The sequence below is a fragment of the Lycorma delicatula genome, chromosome 13, assembly GCF_047948215.1.
Source record: "Lycorma delicatula isolate Av1 chromosome 13, ASM4794821v1, whole genome shotgun sequence".
NCBI classification, from domain to species: Eukaryota; Metazoa; Arthropoda; class Insecta; order Hemiptera; family Fulgoridae; genus Lycorma; species Lycorma delicatula.
This window is the reverse complement of record NC_134467.1, coordinates 27873661-27899487: the sequence shown is the minus strand read 5'-3', so window position 1 is coordinate 27899487 and position 25827 is coordinate 27873661. Positions and strand designations below refer to the sequence as shown.

Below are 25827 nucleotides of genomic sequence, written 5' to 3'. Positions count from 1 at the left end.
GTTCAGGCAGTTTTTGGGTTCCCGACAGTCCACTATTTTGTGACCCCTCCCTCCGCAGTTAAAACAGAGGTCCATCCTATCAGGGCCCTTACAGTCTTGCCTACGATGGCCTGAACCCCAGCATCGAAAACATTTATCTTCTTCTTCCCTAATAAAGGCTCTGCAGTTGACCCAGCCAATACATACTCTTTGTTCAAATAGTTTGCAGGCAGACCTGTGCGTTGTCACAACTGTCACATTTTGCGTTTCCGCATAACCTGGCCTAACAGATGAGATCCTCGTCTGATCTTTATCTTCAACTCTGGCCATAACCGCTGCCAATATCTCATTTTCAGACGTGTCATGTTCTATGTCTCTAATATGAACCACAGTGCGTCTGCCTGCACGTCTCCTGAGATCAACCTGCAGATCCACCGCCTTGTCACGAAGAATATTAGTGAAGTCTGCTGCCTTTTGTGCGCCCTGAATCCTCACATATAGTTCTTCGTTTCTATCTTTTCTTAATGATATGATGTCCTTCGCCTCATCACTGTCTACAGCACTCTTCATAGTTTTTAATAATTCTGCATAAGACTTTCCAGCAGCCTTAACTACAACTGTACGGCTGTCTTCTGCCGCAGGAGTAGCCCTCCTAGGTTACATTAGGCTACCTCCTTAGGTTACATTAGGTTACCTCCTTAGGTTACATTAGGTTACCTCCTTAGGTTACATTAGGTTACCTCCTTAGGTTACATTAGGTTACCTCCTTAGGTTACATTAGGTTACCTCCTTAGGTTACATTAGGTTGTAACCTCCTAGGTTACATTATTGTAACCTATGATGTTTATAAAACACGCGCGCGGGTAGAGGATTCACGAAGAATTTAACAAACGTTTAGGACATGTTTTGCTAGTAGAAATAATGAAGATAGTAATATAATAAAGAAGAAATATTATTCCTTTGGTCTATATTTGGCCTAATCGCAATAAAGAAAAATAATAAGACTGATTCCAGATAAAATTGTCCAAATAAATAACCAATGGTTATTTATTTGAACAATAAGCGGCTCGTAGCTAAAATTAGTGGGAGTACTGCTCCAGAAAATCTTTTCTGGGCCTTTTCAAGGCCATGGTTAAAGTTTTCTGTAAAATAAAAGAACCGAAAAAAAGGATCAAATAGAATAGCTGGAAGCAGGATAATAATCTTATTCAACAGTTTATCACATTCAAGAATATTTAAGCACAATGTGCTTGAAAACCGTATTCGGTTTAACTGAATAAATAATAAAATGTCAATGCAGATAATATATTTTAGTATTATTAGATAATAACTTAATAAAATGTCCTCTTAAAAAACACTATAGTCCAACTATGCTTAATTTAAATTTCTATATACACAGAAACAAACACGTAATTATTTTTTACTAATTACCTTTTCTTTCTCTCTCTCTCACCATGTTTTTGAACAGATCTGGCAATCAAAGAGCCCTTGCTTTCCGCCATCACAGATCGTTACTGAAATAACAACTAAACCGCTTTCATATTCCTTCCACCGACTAAACTAGAAAAAGGAACGAACAAGGAACCTTCTATATACACGCGGAGTAAAAAAAAAACTACCATCCTCCAACACGCCAGGGTCGGCACTGCGGGAGCAACAGTGCTCTCTCCCTCTCCCAACCTCGAGTGCAGCCACCTGTATGCTCATGCAAACACCACGCCGTTGGAACTGTGAAGCGAACAGTTTCGTACAAAAACTTTTGTATCTTTATCATAAACTGGAGGATGGCTACTGACATTAACCTTAAGGATTATATATTGTACAAGTATAAAGAAAGAATTAAAGAAATAAGGACTTATTATATTAAATTTTATCGATAATATCAAGTGGAATAGGGATGATGAAGTTCCACAGTGCCTACACGCGAGCCACAACTACGTAAATGACCAAATTGACATTCTAACGTAATGGAATCATTAAATTAGTAGAATAATGTGACTTTGGCGTCCGGAAACGGCAAAAAAAAGAAGATAATATTTTGCACCCACTCTTTTATAAGCCTCTGAGTAAGATCGAAAGAGAATAGAACATAGTTGCTGGCTTGCTTAGAGATATAGCCCTGAGGAGGTTGTCTGAGGGGGTCTGATGCTGTGCAGATAAAATAGCAACCTGGGCGGCTACAGGCCTGCCTTGGTGTTTACTTTACCAACGTACACGTTTTAGCATAGAGCTCTGCTTAGCTGAAATATTCGTTGTTAAGATGAGAATAGATGTGTGGGAAAACTATACGATGGTGTTGTGGTGAGGGGAGTGTAGTCATTGACCTCGCTTCCGAAAGCGGATTAGAGCAGAGTGAGATAGGGTATATGTTTTCATTTAAGGCTTATTAAATTTGTAAATCTGTTTCTTGATTCTTAAGTAAATCAAGAGGATTTTGAGTAAACTGGATTACAGGACAAAATTATTGTTGCTACGATCAATACTTAGATTTTTTTTTGGTATGAGGATTAGTATTTTTGGTGTGTAAAGACCAAGTAATGATATGAGTGAATAGTCTAATTGAAGTTAGATATAGAAGAGTCTTCGTGTGAAACGTTAGGTGTTAGAGGAAGGCGCTTCCGCGAATCAGTTAATTTGATAGTTGAGGGTTGTAAGTTATGGTAGATGGTCGTGGTTGGAAGAGATTGCGTAAAAAGACTGATGGAAATGTCTGCCAAGGTATTTGCATCGGTGGCATCCTAACAGAGACCAAAATAATGAGTGTGTTGTGTTTTCAAGTTTAGAGGGTCTAAAAGACGACCTCCGGTAAAATCGATCAGGACTAGTAACGGAGGATGGGGTGTACCGACTGGGATTATCACAAGGCAGGTGTCTTCTCTTACGGTAGGGGGTGGGGGGGGGGGGGGGTGGTCAGGATACCGTAAATTTCAAAATTTAATTTCATCTAATAAAATGGAATTAAGAATATATACCTGCCTATAATATAACCTAATTTTCAACGTGAAACATAAATACAGCCCGGGGGAGTGTCCATTATTCTAACGAGACTAACCTGGCTTACCGGCTGTAGGTCCGGTATAACAGGCAGGTTTGCCGGTAGGATATTAATTTCCTTGCCCTGCCTCTAACCCCAGTGCAAAGCTACCAGGTCTGACAAAGTCGTGCTCACCTGGAAGTCGGGACTCGGTTTTGCATTGCCTACCTTAAACGGAGCCAACTCGAAGGTCATCTCCACAAGGATTCGGTCTTTCAAGCGCCTGTGTCTAACATGCGCGACCTATAGGTCGTACCTGCCGGGACTCGGTCTTATCAATATAACCTAATTATTTCCATCTAATTCTACGTAACAACATATAATAAAAATTACAAAATTGATAAAATAGTACTTTATGCAATTCATAAAATTAAAAAAAAAAAATGAGGTGTAGAATTATTATTAGTGTTATTCATTAATGTGAAGACTGTTATTATTAGTGTTCAAAAACGTTACTACGGGGAATTTTACCACGTTTTATTACTACCAGGTGTTTACAAATTTATTTCTTATAACTGTAAAATGAAGGCATTTATTAAGAAACATTTTGGCTATCGTTTTTCTCGTAAATCATTACATTAAAATTATAAATCGCATGTTCACCTTATTACTTATAAAAATAATGTTTTTTTAATACAGCAAATTTAATGTGGCTGATAAAAATTCCAAACTTACCACCATAAAGTAATAATTTTGTAACTATATTGCTCCATACTTGTTTCTACCTTCTAGTTTCCTCAGTTTTGAAATGTGCGGTTTCCATACTTAATATTATCCTTTATAATTAATTAAATTGGAAATTATATAGTAGTAATTTATAAAAGAAACGGAAATTAATTTAATTAACATGTAATAGTAAATATTTCATTATCTTCCAACGACAATGTAATAAGTAAAACCTATTTATAATTATCATTGATTATAAACTTGCATATCGAGTAAATTAGGGAATTAAATGACTATTATATAGTAATACTAAAATAAAAAAAAAAACAAATGTAATAAAAGGGTTGGATATAATTAAAATGAGAATGTAATTAATCCTACAGGAATAAAAAGCTACAACAATGTTAGTGAAAATTTCCTGATTATTTACATAGATATTATAATTTGAAGTCGTTTTCTCTTTCATCGAAATTCGAAAATTTCTTTTAATTTTCATAATCTCTTAATGAAAGATTAATAATTGAATAATTTGAACCTGGTTTGTAAAAATAAAAAGTAAAAAAATAACTGCTAAGGTACTTTTTATCATAATCTATTGACAAATGTACTCACTAATAAACTAAAAATGTAGTTATTTATATATATTTTTATTTGATAAAATAAAAAATAAATAAAATGAAAAGTGAAAAATAGAATATTGAATCGCTCTTTAGTATAAATCAGAATATTTTATTTTCAAATTACTTTTATGAAATCGATTCAGAAACAGCTCATTAATTTTTACTTCTTTGTAAGAAGTAAAGGAAGTATTGTGATGACAAAGAATTTCGGTTTTCATATTTCATTGGAAATATCCATTTTGGCTATCCCTGAATCCGTTTTGACTAGTTTAGGCGTGACGTCTGTACGTACGTATGTATTTTGCATAACTCAAAAAAACGATTAGCTGTAGATGTTGAAATTTTGCATTTAGGACTGTTGTAACATCTAGTTGTGCACCTTTTGAATGCAATCCCCTCACGCCGATTGCAATTGACTTTGATTGATCAAGTCGATTGATCAAAATCTATTGATTGCAATCGACTGTACCAAAAGTTGCCAAAATTCAAAACGTTTGGATTTTGGACTTCTTAACTACAGTAATAAGTCCTCATTTTACGATTTTCAACGAAATGTCAAAATGTTATCTGTTATCTTATAGAATATAAGATAACACAATTTTTTGCACCAAATGATTTGTCAATAATACAGAAATCGACCGTTTCTCAACGACTTCCAGACGCTTATGAACAAAAAATATTACATTTTCACAAATACATAATAAATCTTAGAAAAGATAAAGGCTATTTACCTTCTCAAATAGGAAACGCCGATCAAACCCCCGTATATTTTGAATTGCCATTTTACAAAACCGTAAACAAAAAAGGTGAAAAATATTAATATTTGCACTAGTTGTACTGAAAAACAAAGGTGTAGTGTTATGCTTTGCATTAATTCTGATGGATCAAAATTACTTCAATACATTGTTTTTAAAAGAAAAACTCTTCCTACCGTACAGGTAAATAGAATTATTATCAGAGCACAGGAATCAGGTTGGATGGACGAAACCTTAATTTTAGATCGGATCAGGTGGCAAAAGCGATCAGGAGATTTAGTTAACAAAAAAAATACCGGTATGCTAGTAGTGGATAGTTATCGGGGTCATACGACTGATAAAGTGAAAGACATTTTAAAAAAGGGTATGACAGACCATGTAATAATTCCAGGTAATAATTCTCTATTGCAACCTATAGGTGTCTTCACCGTTCAAATCTGCATTAAAACAACTATACAGTAAATGGATGACTGATGAAAATTTCTTTCTTATGCGTACAGGAAGAATCAAACTTCCAGATTTGTGTTTGGATAAAAGATACTTGGGAAGGTATTTCCACGGAATTAGTATGGAAAAGTTTAAAAAAATGCGGAATATCTAATGAACTTGATGGTAATGAAGAGATCACCCTTTGGTAGAGCGACGTGGAGACTACCGGTAACTCTTCTACAGACATTGACATTGATTAATTGAAAACAAAATCCCGTATTAAAAAGTGTATTGAAATGATGCTTTTGAACATGATACTTTCTTTTCGTTTTACTGGCCTGCTTATTTTTAACAAAACTAGTACCTACAGTAATTAATGATTAATGAAATATTAATATTGTAATTTAAATGAACGAATTAATTGCTTTACTTTCTGAATATTTACGTATTTTTTTTTTTTTAACATATCTTTTGCACTTTAAAATACCGGTATATACTCGATTTTATTTTTAGATTTTCGGTCCGGAAAATCGTGGTGCGGGGCTTATTAGTGGTCGGGGGGTACTCGAATATATACGGTAACTTTTTTGGTAATTTATTAGCTTCTTCTAGTACTGTGTTTGGCGTTTGTTTTATAATTCTTATTTTGAGATTATTTGGTGCATGACGCAGTGGTCATGCACTGCGTCATGCACATTAACATAAATTATGTTAATGATATGTGTATAATAGATAGTAAGATTTATTAACATACACATTGTAATTAATTGATGTTTTTAGATTTTCTTTTAACCACGTGTTTATATATATGTAGTAACAAGAATAAATTACCAATTTTTAAAGTAGTGCTTTCGACAAATTTTACATCTTCAGCTTTATATAATATTTTTTTAAAATTATTTTACATTATATTCGTAATTTAAAACACCAGGATGGTCCAGAAAAGTACATGATATTTTATGACCGTTAAAAGTATGACTTTTAAAGAATATGTGGTGGTTAATTAAACACTGCATAATGTAGAATGTCATAATTCCAATTAAATCCTACTTTGAATGTTTGATGTGATCATGTCAAAAGTGGCGTTTTTTTGCAAATCTTTACTTTTTGCGATCTAACTAGTTCATCCCGATCCCTACAAAGTAAAAAAAAATATACAATGAATATTTCGCAACTCTCAACCCAATTAAACCTAGTTAAAATTATTTATCTGCATTGATAGCGACGGGTATGAACATGCACGTACGATGTGTACAAACACGACTAATCAACAGGTTCCCAATAATTGATGTTTACGTGTTCCTTGTAATTTTGTCTGCTTATATAATATTATTCGCTGTTAGAGCATCATGTTCGAATATGTATATGGTACATTTGAGAAATGTCATGCTCTCAGCAGTATAAAAGGGATTGCAGAACGTTAGTTAATTTCACATGAGAAACTCGCGTCTGGTGCTTTTATTAAAGTTCTTATAAGTGTAGTTTCATTGAAAATAATAATTATTGAGGTTTTAGTTTTTTAGTGTCTGGTCAAACGGCGTAACTGTTTTTTTTTTCTCAATTAGGTTCTTATGAAAAATTGATAAATTTATGAAAAAAACGAAGTGAGATATCTACATCATGTGAATTATATGATAAAAAGACAATATTGTACCATGATATCCTGACTCCAAAAGGGAAGACACCCTCCATTTGATGGTTTCAGTCGCCACGCCACCCTGTCTGTACCCGTATGGGCTTTACAGAGATCATCTTCAGTATGTCGACAAAGACATCTTTTAGTCAAGCCTAAGCCAGGTGCCATCGATGGAGTGTCCAACTAACATAACCTCAAAACAAAACATATCTAGCCAAGTCTTAAAAAAGACTAAATGACTTTCTAAGAACGCAGGAACAGAACTCAACATACCCGAAAGGAAAACATGAGTACGAAACACAACGAATCATAAAACGCAACACAGAAACAATAAAACGTAATTAATGTAACATAAAACATAACTAACGAATCTACAATCAAAGAGAAACAGTTTAACAAATCATAAAACAAAATAACAATAAAACCAAACATAACCACAAAGAAGGAATGTCGTAGCGGAACAACACACCCCTTCAGCGACCTTTTCTTTCGCCAAATATGAAATAAAACTTTCTACGACCAACCATTCGGCACAGATTTTCCAATTAACATGGAGATCAAGTTTTGACCCAATATCAAGCCGAAAAATGGTTCCCGGGCATTAAATCATACCTAGCGCACATTCATATATCACATGATAATCATCGTCCAAAATTCCGCATTGTGGACACATACCAGAGTACGCCAGGCCGAATTTCTGAAGTCTATTCCGAAAAGCACCAAGCCCAGAAAGAAACTGGGTTAAATACTTGTCTGGGTGTACCAAAGAGGCGTCCCGCAAATCAACAAAATTAGGGAAAAGATCATGCGTATAACGCCCATACTCTGTCTCATCCCATCTGGCCTGTTACAAGTGGAAACCATGCTCACCTGACAAGTCAATTACCTGACTTCATAGAAATATAACGTTGTTGCCTCTCAGACGTAATAAAGTCTATCGGTTTCCCGCTTGGGGTCACCAAGATTGCCTTCTTTAAAATTATACGGTAACCACCCACCGTTAGCAATATAAGGAGTTGAGTCCGTAACAAAATATCCCGATAGCTTTTAAATTTTAACCTACCCGTCCAAATTGTACCATGACAATTATTTAAATTATGGTTTTACCTCATTGGACGGAAATCCACAGTTCGTTGATTGCTTTTAAGTTCGCTACGGTGAAATCATGAAGCCATTAAAATAAATTCCACATTTGGAAACTACACATCCGAATATTAAAAGGAAACCCTTGGAATCTTTCGAATGAAAATTTTATATTTTGAGAAGTTAAAATATATATAAACTTCTATTTGAATAAATCAAGTCATCCCGATAAAAATACATTTTAATCATCTTATCTCCTAGCAATTAAGAGTAGCAAAGACTTCCAAACTCCTTACAATGGCAGAAAATCTCATATTTTCTGCTGTAATTGATATGGTCAGGGTTTTAAAAAGCGTGGAAGAAACAAAAAAAAAAAATTGAAAAAATCCCGCTTTCTAAGAACACAGTATCAAGGGAAATCCACATAGCTACTGATGTTTGCGATTAGATAATTCTGCAAGTGAATTTTTTAGTAAGCAATTTGATAAATCAATAAATGTGTCAAACATTTCACATTTCTCATGCTTATTGAGATATGAATGCGATAGAGACAAACCAGTAAAAGAAAATATGTCTTTTATAAATCAATAGTTAATTTAATTTTTTTTTTTAAATGTGTTCTTATAAATTTAAGTAAAATGTTTAAATAAATGATTTTTTTTTTTTACTTCCTTTTACGAAGTAAAGGAAGTATTGAGATCGCGAAAATTTTCAGTTTTCAGATTGCAACTAATATATCCATTTTGAGTAGTTTCGATGTGATGTCTACGTACGTATGTATCTCGTATAACTCAAAAACGATTACGTGTAGGATTTTGAAATTTTGGATTTAGGACTGTTGTAATATCTAGTTGTGCACTTCCTCTTTTGATTGCAATCGACTGAACCAAAAGTGTTAAAAAAAGCCCAAAATCAAAAAAAAAAAAATGTAGAAATTTGATTTTTTATTAACTGCAGTGATAAGCCCTCATTGAGAGCTTTTCAACAATATATCATATAAGTGGTTACAGGAAAAGATGTTCTTAGATGAAGGTTTTCTAAACAAGATAATTTTCAGCGATGAAGCTACTTTCTATATTAGCGGCAAAGTAAACCGTCATAACGTGCGAGTTTGGGGAACTGAAAACCAACACGCTTATGTGGAACCCATTTGGGATTCTCCGAAAGTAAACGTTTTTTGTAAGATCTCTCGTGAGGCAGTGTATGGGCTGTTCTTTTTTTATGGAAACGACAGTAACCGGCACGATATACCCGGATATGTTACAATTATGGTTTTTTTTTGTTTTTTTTTGTTTTTTTTTGTTTTTTTTTCCCTACTCTCCCCGACCGGATATCCAATTAAGTATACTCAGTCGGGGAGAGTGTCCTTTTACTCTCAAAGGAGGCGTCCCCCACCCGCCGACTATACGTCCGGCACGGCAGGTTGGCCTCCCCGGTCTCGGATCTTTTGTTTTACATTGCCTGCCTCTAATCCCCTGCTTTAGAGCCAAGGTCCGGCTATGCCGTCCCCCAGCGCCTCAGCAGGGAACCGGGACTCGGTCTTTACGCCTTTGGCCTCTAATCGACAGCGCCGACCCCACAAAGAGCCTAGGCTCCCGCAGGGACGACCCCGCCGACCGGGACTTGGTCTTTTATTTTAACCCAAACTCAAACTCCCCTGGAGTTCACCCCCTTCTCAGGTACCTGCACACCAAGGCGTACAGGCCCTCCATGGAGTGACTGTCCGCCCTACCCTACTGTTTATACTCCCATTCTTCTGTCTTCATCCTCTTTGGCCCGCAGGACCTCCCCGGCGAACCTGCGGAACCATTCCCAGTTCTCATTGTTGTACCCCAACCGGTTTATGAGATTTTCTGGTGTAAGACCATTAATTACTATTTGACCTCTGTTAACGGCCCATCTTGGACATATGAACAACGTATGTTCGGCATCGTCGTTCTCTGGACAATAGATGCACTGCGGGGTGGCTCTCTTCCCGATCCTATACAGATACTGACCGAAAGAGCCGTGCCCCGTCAGTAATTGTGTCATGTAAAAATTGACATCTCCGAGTCTATTGTTATTCCAGGTTTTAATATTACGGATTAGGCGTCTGGTCCATTCTCCCACTCTGGACCCTGTCCACTCTTCTTGCCATTCTTGTTCTATAATCCCTTCCATCTCTTCTTTCGACATACCGCTGTGTCTGAGGGTTCTGGCTTTTATCTGAAAGTCTATGGGTAGGACCCCGGTCAGTACGCACGGCGCGTAAATACGATACCGTACAGTAACTAGCAGCTACACGCAGCAATGCCAGTCTATGGACACTTCTCAACTTCTTTTTATTTCGCTGTATGTTCATTGCCGCCCCCCATATGGGAGCCGCATACAGCACCGTAGAAGTGATAGCCGCGGTTATCAATCTTCGAATAACCATTTTAGGTGTGCCGTGGTTTTGAAATAATCCTCTTAATCCCTTTACAGCAGGAGTAACTCTCCCACAAATCATATCAATATGATTGCTGAACCTTAAACTTTTGTCCAGAAGTACCCCCAAGTATTTTTTTTCTTTTACTTCATCGATTCTCTGTCCTCTGATATTTAGATTCACACTTCTTAATTGTCTTCTACCCGAGAGGACCAGGCAACAGGATTTATTAGGAGCTATTTCTAATTTGTTATCCTCCATCCATTCATCTATTGTTCTAAGCGCTTGGTTTGCCTTATTCTCCAGTTCATTAATATCTCTGTCTTCTACTAATATTGCAATATCATCCGCGTATCCTACTGTTGATACCCCTTCGGGGTAGTTCAGCCTGAAGATTTTATCATAGAAAACATTCCATAAGGTTGGGCCAAGGACAGATTGTGGGCCAAAAATTGTGGGCCAATTGATTGGGCCAAGGACAATTATGGCTTACGCCTCAGCTACTCAACGACTTCATTTTGCAGCAAGATGGTTGTCCTGCCAGTTTTTATAATGAGGTTCGACAGTACCTTAACAACAGTACCTTAACCTCGGCGTTGGTTAGGACGTGTGTCTGAAGAAGACCAACACATTATGGTAGACCTCACGCCATGTGATAACTTTCTCTGGGGTTACGTGAAAGATAAGGTGTTTGTCTCACCGATGCCGCACGATATCGCTGAGCTAAAGGATCGTATAATCAATGCGATCAACTCTATCGAAATGACATGTTAGTACGAGTTTGGCAACAGCTAGACTTTCGTGTTGATGTGTGCCGTGTCACCAGAGGAGCACATTTATAGATTTTAACAAAAACTGTTTGAGTCCCTGCATCACCTCGTATAACTTTCATTTAGGCAACTGAAATAGTTTTTTTTTTGGTACTAAATTTTTGTAACTCCTAAGAACATTATGAAACGTCCTGTATTTTATTACAAAAATAAATTATTTTACTGTATTACAATACCCGTGAAGATGGTATATTAAATCAGTAGCACTAAGCTACCTAAACATAGGTTATTGTGACTATCTATTATAATAACCTAAAATCATCTGTTCCTTGGACCGATGATTTTAGGTTTAAGTCACTATAAACGATATTTACTGTAAGTTTACATGAAATTTTTCTATTACTTTCACGAGTAAAATAGGTTACAAAAGCCGCTAAAGAATTTTGTGATACTATAACGCCTTAAAATTTTCAGTATGACTTCATTTCACTAAGAGGAACTGAAATCCGGGCGAAATATTTCGCTAGACGTAACTTGATAACAAGACATTTTCGAGCATGTATTTGTATGAAAATTGTTTCCTTATTTAAAAATCTACAATCAGTTCCCAAATTATTTCCCTTACTGTACATAACTTATATTTACCTTTAAGTTAAACAACTTCAGAGCTATTTCTCAGAGCCCAATCGTCACACTCTTTAATTCATTACATCTTCCTCACGTAAAACTTTTTCGTTCATAAAATTTTCAACACCATCTCTCTTCAAATCAATTTAGGACGATTTTATGCATGGACGAACTTAGTTGTTCTACACCCTCAAACGAAAGTGATTTCCTAATTCAAACTTTTGAAGTGCTTATGCCATTGAAGTAGTCTCCTTTTTGCCACATTAGTAACTGTGAAAAGACAAAAAAGAAGAAACTGTAATAACTTGATAAAGTGTCACTATAAATATTATTATTACTATATTTATTATTAAAACTAGTTTTATTCTTTCATTTCATGAAACATCTTTCTGTCTAGTAGTTTTTTATTTCACAGTTTATAGCGATATTCTTTTTTTATATGTAAACTTGGTGACATACCACTGTTTCTGTAACAACTACTTCAATATAATAAAAAATATTTATGTGGACACCACATGACTTCCTTGTACGCCTATTAAATTACATAAAATGCAAAGTACATAAAATTTTATTTCATGTACTTCAATATTTTATTTCAATAACTTATGATATTTTTTTCTTTTTTTTATTGTTATTATAGAATTATTATTTATTGTAAAAATTTTTTTACAATCAGAGGTTAATAATTATTAATAAATCATTATATTTAAATAAAAAAAAATAAGAAAGGAGATGATACGAACTGATGTGCCTTCTCCTTGTAAGATCCAAAAATTTCATTAATTAAAATTTTATTTGGCTATAACTCTGGAACCAATGAAAATAAGTACAAGTTATGATATTTCGTTAAAAAGCTCTCGTTAAGAACTTAATATTGGAGTTAAAAAAAAAGTCCAAAATCCTAATTTTTGGGAAATTTTGAGCTTTTTTTGGAGACTTTTGCTTCAATCGATTGCAGTCAAACTAAAAGGTGTACAACTAGATGTTACAACAGTCCTAAAGCCAAAATTTCAATATCCTACTGCTAATCGTTTTTGATAAATAGAGATATAACATAATCAAAATTACTTACCAGTAAATATAAATCAATGAATCAATGATAATTGTCTACATAATATATAATAAAGATGATAAGTATTTAAATTTAAAAAAAATAAAACTTAATTTTTTTTCGTTAAATTAGTTCACTTATTAATTTAGGTTACCGTTTATGTATAAATATAATATTAAATGTATTGCAGTAATCAATGTACATATATATATTTTATAATGGTCTAATCTTGTGTCAGAAATTGACTAGGGATATACAGAGTACATCGTTATCAGGAAGTTTATGGACCGTTATATATAAAACCTGTTGCGATATTAATATGTTAGTAGAATTGTAGTCTTGGTACTTGTTACGTTAAAGGATAGTATCTCTCCCCCTAACTCTCTCTCACTCAATCTCTCTGTATCTCTTTCTATATATATATATATATATATATATATATATATATATATGAACGGTTCAACCAATGGCCCATTCTATCGTCATAAAGTGGTAGAAGGGGTATGCAAGAGATAGAGAAAGTAAATTAGTTACAGAGAGACGTAGATAAAATATATATGTGCAAGAATAAATTCTGAAAACGACCGCTTGCTGACGTCATTTAATCTATACTTTGAATTAAAAGTTTATATTCCATACACAGCCTTCCTTTTACTTTTTTCAAAGTTTATTTATTAATTTTACATTTTGTATGTTGGAATTCTTTTTTAACATCACTAAAATAAAAAATGACATAAAAGCTGTATATAAATCAAAATTGAAATCAAAACAAACATTACGGTATATGAGATGTCAATTACAATATAAATATTATTTAAAAATAAAATTAATTATACTTAACAAAAAATTTATTAAAATTAGATTTAGAGAACATAAACATATTTTTATTGGAAAATAAAAATAATTATTCTCAGTTGAAAATAAAATAAATCAACACATATAAAGGAGTCTCATGAAAAAATAAAGAAACTATCAGGACATGATCTAATGATGAAAATAATGAAAAATGTTCATATAAAAAAACGTTTGGAAATATTTTGTTTTCGAATGACAGCTGGCGAAATATTTCGTCCGGATTTTAGATCTTCTAATAAAATAATGTTTTTTTTTTTATGTTTGACGTAAAATAAATTTGTTATATGGGTCTTTTTACCCATAACCCTGGGTTAAAGGGAGTCCAACAAGGATGTTCCCTATCTCCGTTACTTTTTAATCTTTATATGGAACTAACTAGCAGTTAATGATGTTAAAGAACAATTTAGATTCGGAGTAACAGTACAAGGTGAAAAGATAAAGATGCTACGATTTGCTGATGATATAGTAATTCTAGCCGAGAATAAAAAGGATTTAGAAGAAACAATGAACGGCATAGATGAAGTCCTACGCAAGAACTATCGCATGAAAATAAACAAGAACAAAACAAAAGTAATGAAATGTAGTAGAAATAACAAAGATGAACCACTGAATGTGAAAATAGGAGGAGAAAAGATTATGGAGGTAGAAAAATTTTGTTATTTGGGAAGTAAAATTACTAAAGATGGACGAAGCAGGAGCGATATAAAATGGCGAATAGCACAAGCGAAACGAGCCTTCAGTAAGAAATATAATTTATTTACATCAAAAATTAATTTAAATGTCAGGAAAAGATTTTTGAAAGTATATGTTTGGAGTGTCGCTTTATGTGGAAGTGAAACTTGGACAATCGGAGTATCTGAGAAGAAAAGATTAGAAGCTTTTGCAATGTGGTGCTATAGGAGAATGTTAAAAATCAGATGGGTGGATAAAGTGACAAATGAAGAGGTATTGCGGCAAATAGATGAAGAAAGAAGCATTTGGAAAAATATAGTTAAAGAAGAGACAGACTTATAGGCCACATACTAAGGCATCCTGGAATAGTCGCTTTAATATTGGAAGGACAGGTAGAAGGAAAAAATTGTGTAGGCAGGCCACGTTTGGAATATGTAAAACAAATTGTTAGGGATGTAGGATGTAGGAGGTATACCGAAATGAAACGACTAGTACTAGATAGGGATTCTTGGAGATCTGCATCAAATGACTGAAGACAAAAAAAAGTTATGCGAGATACGTACGTACAGATGCCACCCCAAAACTAGTGAAAATGGATTCAGGGATGGTCATAAAGGATATTTCCGTTGAAATCTGAAAACCGAAATTTTTCAGGATTACAATACTTCCATGCATTTCGTACTAGGAATTAGAAATAAGATTGTTTACCTCAATTAATTGATGTTCAACCCCATATTTTTCTAAAACTACTGCATATTCGGTTCTAAGACGAATTTATTCGAGTTTTCAGGTCAAAAACTATAAAAAATTCATAAATTCTGTCCTTAATGAACGACTTAAAATTTTCATTACTGCTTCATTTTACCAGGGTAGCTGAAATCCGAGCGAAATCTTTCACTATTCATATCTCCCAAACGAAGCATTTTAGGAAATATATTTATATGAATTTTTTCTTATTTTCACGTGTAGAATAAGTTATAAAAATCCTGGGAGAATCCTTCCCCTGGGAGTATCCTTCGTGATACAACTCTGTATATATACACATTAAAAGGAAACCTCACTGAAATCCCTTAACAACTATTTATTAGTACTATAGCTTTTCAAATGTGGTGCTATAGAAGAATGTTAAAAATCAGGTGGGTGGATAAAGTGTCAAATGAAGAGGTATTGCGGCAACTCGATGAAGAAGAATTGGATAAATATATCCAAAAAAAGGGATAGACATACAGGGTGTCCCATATAAAACGCAACCCATCAATCACTCATCCATGAAACTTCAAAAGTCAAGCCCCTACTCGTTACTGAAATGGACTCGTCCAACATCTGAACATCGCGGCGACGCAGTAGAACACTACCGATAGTAACAACAATGCAATCATAACGTTCAGTGTATTGCTAGAGACAACTTGGTGTTTTCGCTAGATGAACGTGTTTTCATCGTTAAGTCGTACTTCAGTACGAAATCAGTGGTTGCAGTGCAAGATTTGTCTCACCATAAGTACCCAGATAAACCAGCTCCTAACAAAACATCAGTATTAAGGTTAGCCGCAAAATCTATTGTTCTGTTAATAACAAGGAACACAAAAGATCTGCGTTAGTGTTGAATACAGATACGGTCGCTGAAATCAAAGACCGATTACTCGCCTCGCCAAATAAATCGATCAGACGTTTGTCTGCTGAAATTAATTTGTCTAAATCAACTGTTCATCGGGCGACCAAACAATTACGACCTTATCGCATTCAAACGGTTCATCAACTTCTTAAGCCCGAGAAAGAAAAACGACTACAATATTGTCAACGGTTCCGTCGATTTCTGCGCGACGGAATTAACGTTATGGATTACGTTTTTTTTCACAGATGAAGCACGGTTTCATTTGGATGGCTACGTAAACAAACAAAACAGTAGAATTTGGAGCGCTGAAAATCCCCATGTTTATCACGAAAAACAATTACACCCTCAGAAGTCGGGCGTGTGGTGCGCGATATTGCGGAAGAAAATAATCGGTCATATTTTTTTCGAGTACATCATTAATGCGGAACGATATCAGGATATTTTATTTCAGTTCATCGCACTCTTGGAAGAGGAAGACAGACACTGCTGGGTACATCATAACGGTGCGACATCGCACTACGCAGGTTCAACTTCTGATTTCGTCGAGGAATTCTTTGATAATCGTGTTATCGGTCGAGGCTTGTGGCCACTAAGATCTCCAGATTTGACTGCGGCGGATTTTTTTGTACGGGGTTACTTCAAAGAAAAAGCCTACAGCAACAAACCACGAACACTTGAACGATTGAAAGTCAATATTGAACAAGCTGTATTAAATATCCAGCCACAAACTTTGAAAAACATTGCAAGAAATGCTGTAAAAAGAATTGAAGCTTGTATTCAAGAAGTTGGCGGCCACTTCCAACATTTACTCTAAATGTAAGGTAATGGATGGTAATAATAAAAATTACATTTACATTTATACATGCCTTTTTATTATTTTAATACCTACTAATATAAGGTTGGGTTGCGTTTTATATGGGACATCCTGTATAAGCTACATGTTAAAGCATCCTGGAATAGTCGTTTTAATATTGGAGGGACAGGTAGATTAGAAAAATTGTGAGGGGAGGCAGCGTTTGGAGTATGTAAAGCAAATTGTTAGGGGTTGTAGGTTGTAAGGGGTATACCGAAATAAAACGACTAGCACTAGATAGGGAATCTTGGAGAACTGCATCAAACCAGTCAAATGACCGAGACAAAAAAATTAGTATTATATAGAATTTGTGAAGGTTGAACTTTAAACGTACACAACGAAGTTTTGATGATCTGTTCTGTAAGTAGAGTAGTAAACAATAACAAGAAATTAAAAAATAACAGATTGATGAAACACTTAGAATATAAATGAAATTAAAAATAGAAATAGTGAGGAGGGGAATGAAGGATTGATTAATGCAAAACACACAACGGGTATAATTACACTAAAGAGTTACTACAGTCCAGAACAATTATTATTTACAATTCAATTTTAACCAATTATTAAATCAAATAATTCAACGCCAGAAAATGAATGTAAAATAAAAAAAAATAAAATTATGCTATTAATGGAAAAGATTTTTCTTTCATGATTAATAATTGGTATAAATGATAAAAAGGCAACCGATATAAGCTAACATTTTCATTTAATTTTCAATCATTGGAAATTTGCATTGGAATTTAGTATAGAAGGCGTTAGAGAACGACAGAAGTAGAAGCACCGGTGAGAACGGCGTTTTTGTATAATACTTCCTTCCACTTCACCCTTCCAACTCAATTCTTTGTTGTTGTTGTTGTTGTTCTACTTCTTCTTTAACTGCTTTCCTTCTTTTTTAATCTTTTACTAATGTAAATTGTTTAGTTAAAGTTTAAGTTACAAAGTTAAACTTTAACTTGAAAAGAAAAAATAAAGGAGATTGCTTTAAACAAATTTTTCTCAATTCAACTGAACCTATTTTATACTAAACTCTATTAGCTTTTCTGATACCTAAAAATCTATGTACCATAGCTACTCTTATCTTTAACGTTAAGCAACACTTAGTCAATATACCAAAGATACGGAAAATTCTAATTAAAATTTGTTTAAAATCTTCAAACACTTCACAACTTATACACTAGAAAACTTTTTAATTTAATTTAGTTTTATCGGTTCATTTTTGCTTTTGTTTTTTTTTTCTTTATTATTATTAATTTAAATTAATTAAACAATTGATTAAAACTTCCATTAATTAATAATTCAAGTCCATTGTTATCTCAATTGTTTTACTGATGTAGAGGAGAAATATATTTTATATATTCTCATTTATATAAAAAAGTTTCAAGTATTTTGTATGATTTTTTTTTACGTTTATTTTATTTCTCTAATAAAAAAAAAACACAGAGAAGATATTTTTGCTTGTTCCCGGTAACTACGAAAATAAAACAATTTTTTTTTTGTCTTCAGTCATTTGACTGGTTTGATGCAGCTCTCCAAGATTCCCTATCTAGTGCTAGTCGTTTCATTTCAGTATACCCTCTACATCCTATATCCCTAACAATTAGTTTTACATATTCCAAACGTAGCCTGCTACACAATTTTTTCCTTCTACCTGTCCTTCCAATATTAAAGCGACTATTCCAGGATGCCTTAGTATGTGGCCTATAAGTCTATCTCTTCTTTTAACTATATTTTTCCAAATGTTTCTTTCTTCATCTATTTGCCGCAATACCTCTTCATTTGTCACTATATCCACCCATCTGATTTTTAACATTCTCTATAGCACCGCATTTCAAAAGCTACTAATCTTTTCTTCTCAGATACTCCGATCGTCAAAGTTTCACTTCCATATAAAGCGACACTCCAAACATATACTTTCAAAAATCTTTTCCTGACATTTAAATTAATTTTTGATGTAAACAAATTATATTTCTTACTGAAGGCTCGTTTAGGTTGTGCTATTCGTCATTTTATATCGCTGCTGCTTCGTCCATCTTTAGTAATTCTACTTCCCAAATAACAAAATTCTTCTACCTCCATAATCTTTTCTCCTCCTATTTTCACATTCAGTGGTCCATCTTTGTTATTTCTACTACATTTCATTACTTTTGTTTTCTTCTTGTTTATTTTCATGCGATAGTTCTTGCGTAGGACTTCATCTATGCCGTTCATTGTTTCTTCTAAATAAATAAACCATCATTACGAAATATTAACTGTAGCATTTTTATGACCCCCAGAATGTTTAACACAGTTTAATCCTCACCAATTACACTGTTACAAATTTATATAAATAAAAATGTAAATGTTCGTTTGTTCAAAATCTTAAATCTCCGAAAGTTCTTCACCGATTGCTTTGAAATTTTTATATAACGTTGCATAAAAATACGCGCGTGTTTTTATATACCTAAGATATCATACCTGTGACAAGTAAAAACAAGTTTTTAAAAAAAAAAAAGCGCTATCTGTTGGACGTTAAAGCAACACACGCTATACTAAATATTTTACGATTCCGTTTCAATTTTTCCGATGTGTGTGTCCACTATAGATTAAAAAACTACCGGACCGATCTATGCGTAGGGAAAAAGAGAGAAAGGGAAAAGTAAGAAAATGGAAAAAAGAAAAAGGGGAAAAAGGAAAAATGAGAAAAGGAAATGGAATAGGGAAAGGGGTAAATGGGGAAATAGGAAGGGGAAAGAGAAACGGGGAAATGAAAGGGAAGGGAGAGGAAAATGGGAAAACATGGAACGAGAAACGGGGAATAGAGAAGGGGATATGGAAATGGGGAAAGGAGAAAAGGGAAAAAGGGAAAGGTTAAATTTTGTGAATTTTTGTAATGTTCATTTTGTTAATGTTTATCAATCTTTCAATTTAATTTAATCTATGTATATCTATGTGTTCATTTAATATATATATATTAGTACAGGCAATTTGTCATCAAAATAGGCTGTATTTGAAAATCCCTACCTACCGATTGATATTTTTTCCATATGTTAGGGGTGATGAGCGAAGCTTAACTCCAGATTTTTAACACCCCCTACCATAGATTTTTGAAAAACTCAAAAGGTATTTGAATGCCTTTTTCTCTGAATCTATGCATTTTAGAGAAATGTTTTTCAAACAAAAAATGTAGAGGAAATTCTCCTCTACAATTAATTTTTTTCAAGTTATGCCATATAAATTGAAATTGAAATACTAGGTGGCGCTGAAGTTGTAAAAAACGTGTTTTTCGGGTTTTTCACCGGAAAAAATTGTTTTTCGTCTATATTGCATATGAAAAATTTGTTAATCTCAAAAAAACAGACAACTTTTATTGAAACAATTTTCTTGTACGTCTTAGCATTCCAGAGTTATAGCGGTACAATGGCAACGCAGCGGTGTTACTGTAGCCGGGGAGATCGGCATCGTTCAGCGACTAGACCGGTTTCGAACACGTGCCCAATTCACAACATTTTCACACTTTCACAAGCTACAGATACAAAACGGTAAGTTGTACAAGAAAATTGTTTAAATAAAAGTTGTCTGTTTATTGAGCAAATGCATTACACACGAAAAACAATTTCTTCCGGTGAAAAAACCGAAAAAACACGTTTTTTTACAACTTCAGCGCCACCTAGTATTTCAATTTCAAATTATACGGCATAACTGTGAAAACATTAATTGTAGAGGAAAATGTCCTCTAAATTCTTTGTTTGAAAACCTTTTCTCTAAAATGCATAGATTCAGAGAAAAGCGCATTTCAAAAACATTTTGAGTTTTTCAAAAATCTATGGGAGGGGAGATGTTAAAAATCTGGAGTTAAGCTTCCCTCATCACCCCCTAACATATGGAAAAAACATCAATCGGTAGGTAAGGATTTTCAAATAAAAATATAAATTGACTGTACTATATATACTCGTATCTAGCAACAGCGAAACATTGCCGCGTATGCTAGTCATAAATAAAAAGCTTATAAATAAATAACCTACAATTTCTTTGAGTATATTTAATATCAGTGTCTGTATGCGATTTACTAAATTTAATATTATCTGATATATATATATATATATATATATATATATATATCAGTAAGTTTTACGCAAAACCTATTCAACCGATTAAAAAAAAAATGTTCTATATAACATCCGCGGAACGAGATAATAAGTATAACATCCGGGATACGAACTCTAAACCTCCGGATGAAAGACTGAGCGATCTCCACGGAGATCGGTCAAATTATTTAAAATTATCGTTTGTAGAATAATTTATGACTACTTTTAAAGGCCATTTTAGTTTACAACCGGTTTCTCAAATATTTTGTATTTAAATTTAAAAAAATCCTTATTCTAATAATAATTTTTCTTTTTTTGATTCCTCTATTTATCCTAAATTGGAATTATTGTCCTTTATAAATCAATTAAATTTGATTTATAAAGGACTGGTGTTTCAAAAATCTTTTCCTTTTTATCGGTATTTTCTTGTGATTTTCATCATGTTTCTCGGTCCGTGATATCTTCAGCTTTATTTCTTTCCTTATCAGTACTCCTTTTCTCTAGTTTTATTCTTCCTGTTTTATTATTGTTGTTATATGCTCTCCTCTTTTCTAAATATGTGTAATCATCACAATTGTTTCGTATTTTCTAAGTGCTGGTGTACTCGATAATATTTTTTCTGCATCCTATTTCGTTTTGCATATTGTTGAAATTATTTCTTCCTCGTATTTTTTCTAGTAATGTTTGTGACAATTCTGTTTTTGTTTTTTGTTGAATCCATATTCTTGTTGATTAGTAGTTTTCTTTTAAAACTTGATATTTAGCATTGTATATCATCTTTATAATAATCTGAGAATTGATAATCCATCAAAACCACGAATAGCAACTTCCACATTTGTTGTTCCAGAAGTTAGAAAGTTGAATCCAGTTCCTGTAAGCGTTCCTGGATGAGTAGTAAGGGTGGTGTATTTCGTTGATTTATTGCTGTTATTGATTCGTTCATTCTCAATATATATTGAATTATATATATTTGTATGTTCCAAGTTATTGGAAAGTTCTTTCATTCTGCTATATCCAGTTTTCATTCAGTCGTTTCAATGGTCTGTTATTTTGGAATATTTCTTGATAATTTTTTTAGTTATGTATAATTTATCCGTTGTATGTACTGATGATAACTGTTTACCAATTGAAATAACCATCTAGTTTTTTTTTAGAATTTAAATAAAATATTTGTGTATGGGTTTTGAGCGTGTTGTTATTTTTAAATTTATTTTAATAATTATTTAGGTTAGTTCTGTATTTGTACAAAAAACGTCCTTTGTCCTTTGGAAAATGTTAGTTTTAATATTTTTTAATTATATAGTATAGGTTGTATGATACATAAATTACGTAATACAATATGTTTTAGCAAGAAGATATATGGTATTTTTAACAAGAAAGTAATAGAATATTAAAACTTTTCCTATATTTGTTTTACTCTCTCTCGCCCCCCTCACTCTCTCACTATATATATATATATATATATATATATATATATATATACACTTGTATAACCTATGTTTGTGTGTTTTTGGGAAGGTAAATACAACTCATAAATCCTAATAAGTAACGTGGAAAGAGAAAGTGTACTATATATATTACACCGCTTAAATTTTACTGTACTGCAACCTAGAAATAAGGAAAATTATATGGTACACTGGATTCTTAATAGAACACCAAGATAAATTATTTAGTATTACACTTATAACAACACCCGCACCGATATTTGAGCACACTCACATTCACACACACACACACACACACACACACACACACACACACACACACACACACACACACACACACACACACACACACACACACACACACACACACACACACACACACACACACACACACACACACACACACACACACACACACACACACCACACACACACACACACACACACACACACACATATATATATATATATATATATACATACACACACACACACACACACACACACACATATACACACACACACACACACACACACACACACATATATTATATATATATATATATATATATATATATATATATATATATATATATATATATACATTACTTATGTAATAAAATAATATATGCAGTGTAGAATGAATACAATATGAAAATATATTAATAACCAACAAAAATATGATGGTAATTATTCAGAATGTTCTGAAATTTTGTGGCCAAACTTAAAAGACTGATTTAACAAAGAAAATTATCCGGATATATATCCTATCCTATATTGATTTTTCCTTTATCCACCTTCAATTGATTGAATGATTGAGATATTAAAAAAAAATTATTTAAATTTACCAGACGGCACAACTACAAAATAAATAATTTTGAAATATTTTTTCAGGCGAGTCAAAAAGCTTTCCTCGGCCGGTTAGTGATTTAATATAATATAAAAATATTAATTAATTACTAATGCTCCTATTGTTATTATGATAATAATTACTATTATTTTTTCTGCTAAGATATATTATATAAGAATATTTCCTATGTTGAGTACTGCTTCATTCTTTTATCACTTGTTGACACGATAAAGATAGAAAGTCGTTGATCCGAATGTAAGGTGAATAAAATAAAAAATTAAAAAGAAAGTTTTCTTTATCAGGCCGAGAATTTTCCGAACGTTCTGTACAGTTCCAGTATAAATTAATATTTTATTAAATATATATATATTACTTATATATATATCTCAGTATTTATATATATTTTTGTCTTCAGTCATTTGATTGATTTGATGCAGCTCTCCAAGATTCCCTATCTAGTGCTAGTCGTTTCATTTCAGTATACCCTCTACATCCTACATCCCTAACAATTTGTTTTACATATTCCAAACGTGGCCTGCCTACATAATTTTTTCCTTCTACCTGTCCTTCCAATATTAAAGCGACTATTCCAGGATGCCTTAGTATGTGGCCTATAAGTCTGTCTCTTCTTTTAACTATATTTTTCCAAATGCTTCTTTCTTCATCTATTTACCGCAATACCTCTTCATTTGTCACTTTATCCACCCGTCTGATTTTTAACATTCTCCTATAGCACCGCATTTCAAAAGCTTCTTATCTTTTCTTCTCAGATACTCCGATCGTCCAAGTTTCACTTCCATATAAAGCGACACTCCAAACATATACTTTCAAAAATCTTTTCCTGACATTTAAATTAATTTTTTATGTAAACAATTTCTTACTGAAGGCTCGTTTCGCTTGTGCTATTCGGCATTTTATATCGCTCCTACTTCGTCCATCTTTAGTAATTCTACATCCCAAATAACAAAATTCTTCTGCCTCCATTATCTTTTCTCCTCCTATTTTCACATTCAGCGGTCCATCTTTGTTATTTCTACTACATTTCATTACTTTTGTTTTGTTCTTGTTTATTTTCATGCGTTAGTTCTTGCGTAGGACTTCATCTATGCCGTTCATTGTTTCTTCGAAATCCTTTTTACTCTCGGCTAGAATTACTATATCATCAGCAAATCGTAGCATCTTTATCTTTTCACCTTGTACTCCGAATCTAAAATGTTCTTTAACATCATTAACTGCTAGTTCCTTGTAAAGATTAAAAAGTAAAGGAGATAGGGAACATCCTTGTCGGACTCCCTTTCTTATTACGGATTCTTTCTAGTGTTCTCCAATTATTACTGTTGCTGTTTGGTTCCTGTACATGTGAGCAATTGTTCTATCTCTGTATTTGAACCCTAATTTTTTTTAAATGCTGTATATTTTATTCCAGTCTACATTATCGAATGCCTTTTCTAGGTCTATAAATGCCAAGTATGTTGGTTTGTTTTTCTTTAATCTTCCTTCTACTATTAATCTGGGGCCTAAAATTGCTTCCCTTGTCTCTATACTTTTCCTGAAACCAAATTGGTCTTCTCCTAACACTTCTTCCACTCTCCTCTCAATTCTTCTGTATAGAATTCTAGTTAAGATTTTTGATGCATGACTAGTTAAACCAATTGTTCTGTATTCTTCACATTTATCTGCCCCTGCTTTCTTTGGTATCAAAGAAAGCAGAGGCAGATATAGTGAAGAATATAGTCTGCAGATAAAGTTTGTATATATATAAATATTTTATAAGTACAATTATTATCAGAGATAAATTAGTAATTCATTTTTGTACGAAGCTTTATTTATAAAAACAAAATATATTACATGAATAAAAAAATAAATAAAAATATTTTACTAGTTTACACTTATAAAACATTTTATGACATTTAAAAAACTTTTATTATTATTACTGTACGAATTTATATATATATATATATAAAACGTTCATTCGTCTTTTAGAAGTAATATATAAATGTTTGCTTGACTTCATGGTTCAAGAACCTCTTTGAAAGTTGATTCGTTTAGTAGTACTTCGAAGATGAAGTGAGTAGTGTATGTGAAAATAGCGAATTTTGTATTTTTTTTTCTTTATATTACATTTACTTTGAATGATAATTGAGTTAGAAAAAGGTTAAATGTGCGCGTGCATGGTATTTACATGTGTATTTATTATTCACCCACATAGAATCAAAAAGTAAACAAATATTTTATTTTTTAAATATTTTTATTGAAATTCTTTTTTGAGATGAAAGGCGTCAACTGTTTTATTCATTTTTGCGGTATGAAAATGGAAATTTTTAGCTTATGAAAAATGCCATGCCTGACCGGGATTCGAACTCAGGACCTCCAGATGAAAGGCTGAGACGCTACCACTCCGACATTCTACATTATTTAT

The 25827-nt window shown here is 33.1% G+C and overlaps 1 protein-coding gene across 1 annotated transcript in view; it reads left to right on the top strand.

Moving 5' to 3' along the window:
- The window catches only part of LOC142333705 (5-hydroxytryptamine receptor-like), a 738869-nt gene that overhangs the window by 34352 nt on the left and 678690 nt on the right, over nt 1–25827 (top strand). The window lies entirely within an intron of this gene.